This window comes from Furipterus horrens, unplaced genomic scaffold (genome assembly GCF_987537825.1).
Source record: "Furipterus horrens unplaced genomic scaffold, mFurHor1.1.pri manual_scaffold_1, whole genome shotgun sequence".
Lineage (NCBI taxonomy): Eukaryota > Metazoa > Chordata > Mammalia > Chiroptera > Furipteridae > Furipterus > Furipterus horrens.
In genome coordinates, this window is record NW_028327171.1 from 57,247,312 (window position 1) to 57,257,060 (window position 9,749).

The 9,749-nt window shown below is 34.9% G+C and overlaps 1 pseudogene; it reads left to right on the top strand.

Annotated features, from left to right (window-relative positions):
- Window positions 1-2,307: 2,307 nt before the first annotated feature.
- On the top strand, window positions 2,308-2,716 carry LOC150021151 (ATP synthase F(0) complex subunit C1, mitochondrial pseudogene; annotated as a pseudogene).
- The last annotated feature ends 7,033 nt before the right edge of the window (window positions 2,717-9,749 follow it).

The window sequence follows — 9,749 nt, forward strand, 5'->3', positions numbered from 1 at the left end:
TATCAGTCCCACAGTATTACTGAAAACAAAGCACCAAAGAAGGTCCCTGACATGTAGTCGACTACAGAAAATGCCGATTTCGTTTGCATAAAATAAATATGGCTCGTGAAAATATGTGTCTATGAGTCCTCTACTGCTCATGCCAGAGAAGTCAGCCTATTCAGATTCTTTAGTTTTAATAGTTTTATAACCATTAAGTTTTTATTTTTCTTTCTTTCTATAAAGAGGTATGAGGTTTTTCCTGTAAAATCAAATACTCAGAAAGAGAAAGATCAAGATTATACCACAATAACACTCAAAATAGCTGAAAGAATACACAATATCTATTGAGTTTTATGATGAACCAGACACCATAGTATTTGTTCTCCATTCATTATCTCATTCAGTCTCGCAGACCATATTCTTATTAAGTGACATTCATATAACAGATAGAAAAACTGACATGGGTGATTTTAGTAACTTACATAGGAGCCCATTACTGGGAAATAATGGCAGATCAAAGATTTAATTCCAACTCTCTTGATTCAGATGTCTATGCTTTTAACGAAAGTTTTCATATTTGCTGGTAGCAAAATATAAAACTTTCAGCTTACTACCCTTATATTTCTATTTCTCAATTTTAATGTTACTTCAATACAAAACTTTAAATTAGTTTGAAAAGCATTTCATCTAAAAATGTACAGTTGTCTATGTAATTGCATTTGATATACATTCTACAAATATAGGAAATGTCTCCTGATTTTATTCAATTTTGTATTTTCATAAAGTATTCCAGTATGACACACTAGAATATTAATTGCTAGACACATACGATTTTCTGTGTTTTTAAAACTAACATCTATTCCCTCTATTGTAATACTTGTGGCTAAATTGTTTTCCAATACCCACTAGCTGGTATGATTCACTTACTTTGCCCATTACTAACATCAGTGGTTTGAATACAAATAGGTCACTTATTTCCAGAGGATAATATTTTACATGTATTGTTGAAATCTAAAGATTTCTGCAAATTATCCGTAGAAAAAAACACAACAATTTAGGAGAAATGTCCAGAAAGCTATGTAGCTTTTAAACACAGCAGTTTTAAATTACTTTTCCTTTTTACCTAGAAACTCTCAGCACATTCTATCTCATATCTGGGGCACGAATTTTGTTTTTCTGTCCTTAAAATTAGGCTCATCCATCTAGTCACAAATTGTATGGTATTGCTGTATCATTCCCTCTCCTACAATATATGATTTCAACTTCTAGCTTTCACATTTCTGCAGTCATGTGGTTTACTTTTATTTAGCCTTATCATCCAGATCATGACAATCAAACAAGTCAGGTAAAAATCAATGCATTAGAAGTTTCCAGTTCCTCTCACAATCTGATGGTGTGCTCTACAAAATAGTCCTCAGCCCACAGTTGAACAAGTGCTATCCCAGAGCAGACTTTCAGTTCTTAGAGCAGAATGTGCTCACCTTGCTGGGTTTATGTTTACAAACAACATGACTACCTTCAGTCGTTTGACTTTTAACAGTTGCAAAGAGCTTTCATATGAATGCACACACTGTATTAAATTTCTGGAACAGGAATGATAGAACAAATGCAGGAATAAGATTTATTTTATTTTTATTTTTCTATTTTACCTTCCCAGTAAGTCTGGGAAAAATGCAGGGAAGGTATTAATATTTTCACTGACCACATGAAACACTTGAGACACAAAGATGTTATAGGAATTTCTCCACAGTTAAATAATTAGATAATTAGTAAATATTGGAGCTCAGATAAGTATATCTTCTGAATCACAGGCAAGCCCCTAGCTTCTCTTTGCTCCTGCTTTCTCAAAATAGACACTATGAAGAAGAATTTAAAAGTCCCTTCAGTCAAATGCTTAAATTCTTGCTCTGATCCTGCTGGACTTCTCTGGGTGTGTTTATTTGTCCAAATCACTTAACTACTTAGTGACTCAATGTGTTCTCTTCTGTCAATAGAGCTTTTATTGTGAATTTTATGTAACAATGCTTAATTATTGTTAAGCATCCATACAAATTAGCAATAATAAACCTTGACCCACCTGTTTTAAGGCATTCATTTTCTAGATACAATTATGTAACAAACAACAGTAAAGGAATATCAGAGCTACGTTAGAGCTGGTAAAGCCCCAGAACAGATGATTGCCTTAGACAGCCGTGGACTATTCCTGGTACAACACAGGACAGAAAGTCTCAGGAGACCAGAGAAAGGCAAAGAGAATGCCTTAAAGAAAAAAGAAGTGGGAGCTGAGCTCTGAAACCTAGAGCTAAAGCTGGGACACTGAAAAAAATGCAGACCATCAGGGCACTACTCATTTCTCTGGCTCTGATCCACTGTTGTACCAGAAGTCTAATCAGGGCTCTGTCTGCCTCTTTCCTGAGTGGGCCACAGATCCCATTAACACCGTTCCTACAGCAGCACCTCACTCCTGGTGGCCAGATGGGAGTTCCAGATTACTGTTGTCTCCTGGAACATTGACACAGCAGCCAAGTTTATTGCTGCTGGGGCTGCTACATTGGGTGTGGCTGGTTCAGGGGCCAGAATTGGAACCATGTTTGGCACTTTGATGATTGCCTATGCCAGGAACCGGTCTTTCAAGCAGCAGCTCTTCTCTTATGTCATTCTGGGCTTTGCCCTGTCGGTGGCCATGGGGCTCTTCTGTTTTATAGTTACCTTCCTCATGCTTTTCACCATGTGAGCCTCCATGGGAGTCACCTGTCCATCCCTGCTGCTCCAACTCCAGGCCATGCCCAGTGCTGGAACATGTTAAGCTTTACCATTAATGGCCATCATAAACAAATCAACAAATAAGTGCTGGTAAGAATGTGAAGAAAAGGGAACCCTAGTGCGCTGTTGGTGGGAATGCAGACTGGTGCAGCCACTGGGAAAAGCAGTATGGAATTTCCTCAAAGGAATAAAATGGAACTGCCTTTTGATCCAGTGATTCCACTGTTAAGATTATACCTGAAGAATCCTGAAACACCAGTTCAAATGAACCTGTCAACCCCTGTATTCATACCAGTGCTATTTACAATAGCCACATGCTGGAAACAACTTAAGTACCCCCCAGTAGATTAGTGGATCAGAAAAGTGTGGTACATTTACACAATGGAATATTATGCAGCAGAAAAAAGAAGAAACCCCTACCTTTTGTGACAACATGAATGGAACTGGAGAGTATTATGCTTAGTGAAATAAGCCAGGCAGCAAAAGACAAATACCATATGATATCACCTAATACAGGAAACTAATGAACAACACAAACATAGGAGCAACATTGAGCCAGAGGCAGGTAAACAAGGAACAGGCCGACAGTGACCAGGGGGAGGGGGAAGAGAGAAAATGGGGAAAGAAAGGGAAGGGTCCAGGCAAGGAACTAGTATGAATGACCCATGGACATGGACAATGGGGTGGGGATTGACTGTGTTAGAAAGGGTGGCTGGGGTGGAAGGAGCAATGAGGAAAAAAATGGGCCAACTGTAATAAAAAAACAATAAAAAAATAAAAATAAAAGATTTTTAAAAAGAAAAGAAAAAAAGAAGACATTGAGATAAGTATTAGCTATCTTAAGTATCCTTCCTCCTCCCCCAAAGCACCCTGGTTCCCAATACCTCATGACAAACTGAGAAATAAGATAAGGAAGTGGCGATGGGAGTGGAGATGGAAAGATCACCTTCATGAATGATAGACAAGGAGCCATAGCTGAGTGTGAAACAAAACAGGTCTGTTATTGAATCCAGAACTAGGCTGATTTACAAACCCAGACACAGATATGTACCCCTCCACATCCACCCATGAGGAAAAGGTACAGAGTATCTGTCTCCAAAGGATCGTCAAGAAAAGTCTTGCTTCCTGCACTGGGTGAAGGCGAGGCTGAACCTAGCATGCCAGGTGACTCCTGCCAAACATACTGCTCAGGAAAAAAAAAAAAGTAAGCCTATAAACCCCAGAACTGAAAAGCAAGCATTAAATAACAGACATATCTGAAGTGAGACACAAGAGATTTTAAAAAAAAAAATTTAAAAACACGAAAACTACAATAGCAGACAATGTTTGACATGTGGATGTATTAAGTAAATGCAAAAGAGAAAACTAAACATGAATCCTTATGTAAAAAAGTCAAAGGCAGGTATTAACTTCAACACAAATAGGGATATTAGAATGTGTTGTGTTCCTCTCATGTGTCAGAAAAGCGAGACACTCAAAATGAAAGATTTCTTTTAAATTCCTGTGACAACACTGTGCAACAGGTCATAGTACCTTTATTTTACAAATGAGATTGGAAAGTCAGAGTTTAGTAGTTCCCCATGTCCTGAAACTAACTCATGGAAGAGCTGGGAATGGGATCCTAAGCAGCTGACTTCAATTTCTCAGCAAAAAATATCACAGGCAGCAGAAACAGTTCTCTCATTAATATGGGTATCACACTAACACCAGAATTTGCTTGTAAAGCAGAATATAAAACTAACAAGAATCTTTAGTTTTCACACTAATGGGAAATAATGACAGCTTAATGTCCTCTCCATTATAAAAATGTATTAAAGTATATTTTTCAGAAAAAGTAAAATCGTAACTTTTATGCAAATGTAAAATGAAACCTCATCAAAAACAGTATTCGGTTTATTAATTAAACCACAAATAAGATGTTTGAAATGATTCAAAGATAATTTTAAAAACTGGGTATACATAGGCAATTTATCAAAAAAATTAAAGTACAATTGGTAGGTTAGATTTTAAAGTGGCTAATTCCTAAGGGAATCAGCCATAAACTATAATGTTTAGTATTTAACCTTTTGTACTACAAAAAAATGATTTGTATCCTCATTGGACTAACACCTACAATTTCACTGTTACCCTTCCCTTATGCATATGGATATTGTCTGGTCAATAAAAAGTCAAGTTTGTGGCTCTAGAAAAATATCACTTAGTAATCTCTTTGGACTATTTTCAATATTCAAATAAACATTCTGATAGATACATATAAGCACTTGCTACTTGCTAATTAGGACAAATTTTTTTTCTCTTTGTTATTCAAAGCTATCTCTGCCACCTGTTCAGTACTGGAGACATGCAAAAAGTTATTCATCTTTGGCCACTTGCATTTTTAATCATGCCACTGTTTCAATCACATTGTATGATGTCACTTATTGGACTGAAGTTCTCTTTTATGATTTCCCCCAGATTAATTCACTTGGTTGTTTTGATTGGATTACATATTGTTTTAGTGTATTAACTACAAAAGAAATAACTAAATCTAAATTAAAACAAAAAAATAAAACTAAACCAACAAAACAATACACAAAGTTCTTTCCCAGGAGTTCCATGTCCTAGCCCATAGAACTTCCATGGGCCACAGTCATTATATTGTCCCCAACTTTCTCCAATGAACTGGGTGGGATGTGAGCGATGACCACAGGCAGCTCCTGTCTCTAACCTAGGGTGACATCCAAAGTCAGCCACAGTTTGAGATCCTTCTACTGTCTCAAAATCTCTTACCTCTTTATTCTTCTTACATTTTCTCAAACATGTCTTATTTTTTTCAACTGTGCTTTTCCGCTTCTCTGTGCCTCTTTTTCAGCCTTCTCTTATTTACTCTCTAATCGCAACTGTTCAAATATCTCTCCACTATAAAGATAGTCCAATGCTCCTCACTTTTCTTTTTATACTCTCATAGCCTTTAATGCACTTGTATTTAAAAAGTTTATTTTATTTTTTATTACAATTAGTTGCTTGTGTTAATACATAGTACATCTTTTCATGCCCTTTGCACAAAAAAATTATAGTTAATATGAAGTGAGTAAATGAATTAATCAATGAATCAGTACAGATGGAGTAATTAATTAAAAAGACATTACAGTTTATCATAATTGTACTAGTAATATATTATGGGTGAATTTGGTGGAGAAGTATAAATAAGGGTATTTATATAAAATTTTTTTATAAGTCCCATTCCCTTTTATTCTCAAATTCTGTTCAGAGTCTACCTCCTTCATGAAGTCTTCTCTCCTTTGTCAAGAGAAAATACCTTGTCCCTGTGGGGATCATGGGGTTGGTAGAGAAGTGTGAGATGCTAGAAGAGAGGTGAGAAAAAGAAGCAGGAATAGAGAATATAGGTTTTGTTTAGTAGAATTAATAACAGAATTTTTGTTCAAGTAAAAATTTTCCAGTGTCAACCAGGCACATTGTTCATACTCAGAATAGCTTTATGCAATTCCCAAAAGAAATGTTTTCTCAAAAATCTTATAGTTCCTATGATAAGTAGATACAATAATAGATGGTACATTTAATGCTGAAACCATCTTTCTGAATTGATGAGTCACCATGTTAAAGAAACAATATCTATGTATAACTCCCCCTTCCCTGAAAAGAAAAAAAATTCTGCATGTCTCATTTTTTGGCAAAGGTTGATGAATGTTTACATGACACATAAACTAATGTGATTTTAGACATTTTTCTGCATACTATAATTCTTAAAATTTCCAAGACAATGTTTTCCCATAAAATGTTATGCAAATTATAATGAATTATGATAATTGATTTTAAATGCAGATTTTCTGCTGAAAAACTTTCATTCAAACGTCTTTTCCATGCCATTGAAATTATAAGTTAAAAACAAGTCTAGTAATTTACTAAGACCCTTTAATTCAGCTTCAACTGAACACCAGCTGGTTGTCAGAAAGATATAACAAGTAGTTTCAACAGAAAAATCATGAAGTTCTATGGCTACTATTAAATGTATCAGTAAGTACTTATTATTATCTGAATAAGCAAACCTTCTGTCACTGAAAAATTAAAATACTGTTTAACCTGAAGTCTATATATGGAATATTATATTCTTAATGTATACAGCTAGAACTTCAGGTAAGGCAGTTTTTATGTTTCATCCAGAAAAATACCAAGCTCTTTGCACACCCAGGAATAACTCCCTTTTATTCATTTGATTGGGGTGACATTTTGGTTAATTATTTGTGATTATTACCTAATTTTCTTTAGGCTATTGTCATTTACTTTTTAATAAAATATACAGTCTAAAAATATAGTAGATATTATGATGGAAGCAGAAGACATGGACCCAAGAAAAGGCCCAAAACCCGATGAGTTCAATTAATGAAAATGAATGTTATATAATTTCTGTCTATGGATATATACTTCAATCTACTTTGATTTTCTAGAAGAAAATGTTCTTTGTATATAGCTCACATACACACCATGCACACACATAAACAGAAAGGAGCATTTTGTGATATCTTCTATTGTGCCCCTAATCTTATTAAAGCCTAACCAGCACAATTTAAGGTGACTAAGATGGGGGAAAAAATCTGTACTAGTGGATCACCACTACCAAGAGGATCTCTAGTGGAAGCAATGAGTGGAACCATTCCCATTTTCATGTCTGATATCTGGGATATGAACCCCAGTTCTGAGTAAATCATCACCATGTATTTACAACATGTTTAATTTAGTCTAATTTTGAACATGTACTGCATCCTGGAGGACATTACTCTATGCCAGATAAATTATATGGCTGAAAAAACACTGTAAAGTAAAGTTGATCATTATTTTCTTAATTTTAGAGATTTATTCATTTTGGCATAAGGAAACTCATGGAAGTATGTATGTCACCATTGTCTTTGCATTTCAAAACATACATTAACAATCAAGTGATGTCCTTTCTTTTCCAATAAGAAAACTTTAGAACCTGGTGTTCTGCTATCAACAGAAAAAAATCTCTCTAATAGTAACACACACCAGTGCTAAAGCCCTACAAATAAAGATAAATATTGTTCAGCATTTAATAGCCTTGCTGATTGTTTATTCACAATTCTTGTTTTTTCCTAAGCAAAAATAGTTAAGCCATTTTTCCAAGAGAAGAAAAGGGACACATCACTCATTCCAGCCTTTGGGTTTTATGACTATACACAAATTTCAAATTACATTTTCATTATAAGGACAATATAACCTTTTGAAATTGATATATATGATGTCTGTCCAGGAAAAGTCCATCCATTATTAACATAACAAGAATAATTTGTGTGGCATAGGTGTAACCCAGCAGCCAAAGACAGTGGACTGGAATGCACATGCATGAACAATGATGACTTCACTGTACTAGTCAGTGGGGGTGGTAGACACCATTGAGTGAACATGTGTACTGTGTGACTGTCACATTAAAAATGACTGAGAAAGTAGAGCAATGAATCTGCATCATATTTTTGCATTAAACTTGAACATTCCTAAGTTTCCTAAGCTAATTTTGTTCTTATCTAGTAACTCATTAAATAGTACTTATTGAACTGGGACCATACTCTGGAAATTATGGAGTAACTGAGTATTTTGGTAGCAAGAGATTTGGAGAGAAAGCGACAAGAAAGAGAGCATGAGGGAAACTGAGTCATTTTAATGGTAAAAAAATTGTTCCTAAGTTTGCCTTGTGTTCTGAATGAACTTTGAAGTTTAAGCTTCAGCTAGATGAATTTGTATTTGTTTTAAATAAAAATTTGTTGTTTGAAGGCCTGTCATTCATTCCCCATTCTGGTAATGAAATCTTTATTTTCCTTAGGTATATCACTGTTCCTTCATTCTCTGTCCATGTTGTTTGTATGATGTCGACTTTATTACCAACTCTTGTGATAGGCACTCCAGTGGGGCTCATGTCAATACTCTACTGTCCCTACCACAATGATTCATTCATTCAAGGATGAGTATGAGGATGAGTTTAAGTCAAGAAGGGGTAAGCTCAAGAAGAAGATATATATATATATATATATATATATATATATATATATATATATATATATATGAAACTTCTTTTATGCTGAGCTTGGAAGCAATAAAGATATAATTGTGTAGTCCTTGACAGACACCTTATCCCCGCAGTTCAAGGAACTGCTTGAGAATAAAGCCAACTTTTCAGGAAAGCCAAGCTCAGAGAGAAAGAAACAGAGACAGACAGAGATAGAGACCTGAGGGCATTTATTAAAGCTCATAATCGCAGTCATACTTGAAGACAAAATATCTATAAAGTGTTCAATTTTGTCAGCCAATTATTTTTAAATTTCTTAAGCCATTTTTTAAATCTTTCCCTATTATAATTTAAAGGGTATGATCGCTATTCTCTCTGATGTGACTATTAAGTTTTTCTTAAACTTTATACATAAGGTGGTTACTTAACATCCAAATCAAGATGCTGTCTGGAGTGAGAGGAAACTATTAATAATTGCACAGGATCAAAAGATGTAAATTGTGACTTTTCCCAGCAAACCCAGAAGAATGGTCAGAGAAAACATACTGCAAAAACTGGATATATTGGGCCTTACTCCACTCCTTTCAATGAGCTTCAGTAAAGCCAGAGCAGGGCCTCCTCAGGACCCTACTCTAGGCGTGTATATGGCATTTATCATGAGTGAGATATAGTAACAAAAATAATTGGAGAGGATAAAAAGCAGGGATAAAAGTGTGCTTGCTATAGATTTATTGCTGTTGCTTTTTTTTTTCTCTCTCTCTTTGATTTCCTGGCTTTTTATATTTCCTCACTTCATTGGTTTTCCTTTTTCTTTATGCCCCACTAACCTGTCAATCATTATCATTTACAATGTACATTATAAGCTTACTAATGCTTATTATTTAAAAAATATACACATTTCAAATTTTACATCGGAAATCTGTGACAATAAAATAAATGATACAAATTGTGTTTTATGTAGCACTTGTCTGGAGTTAGTTTATTAAAG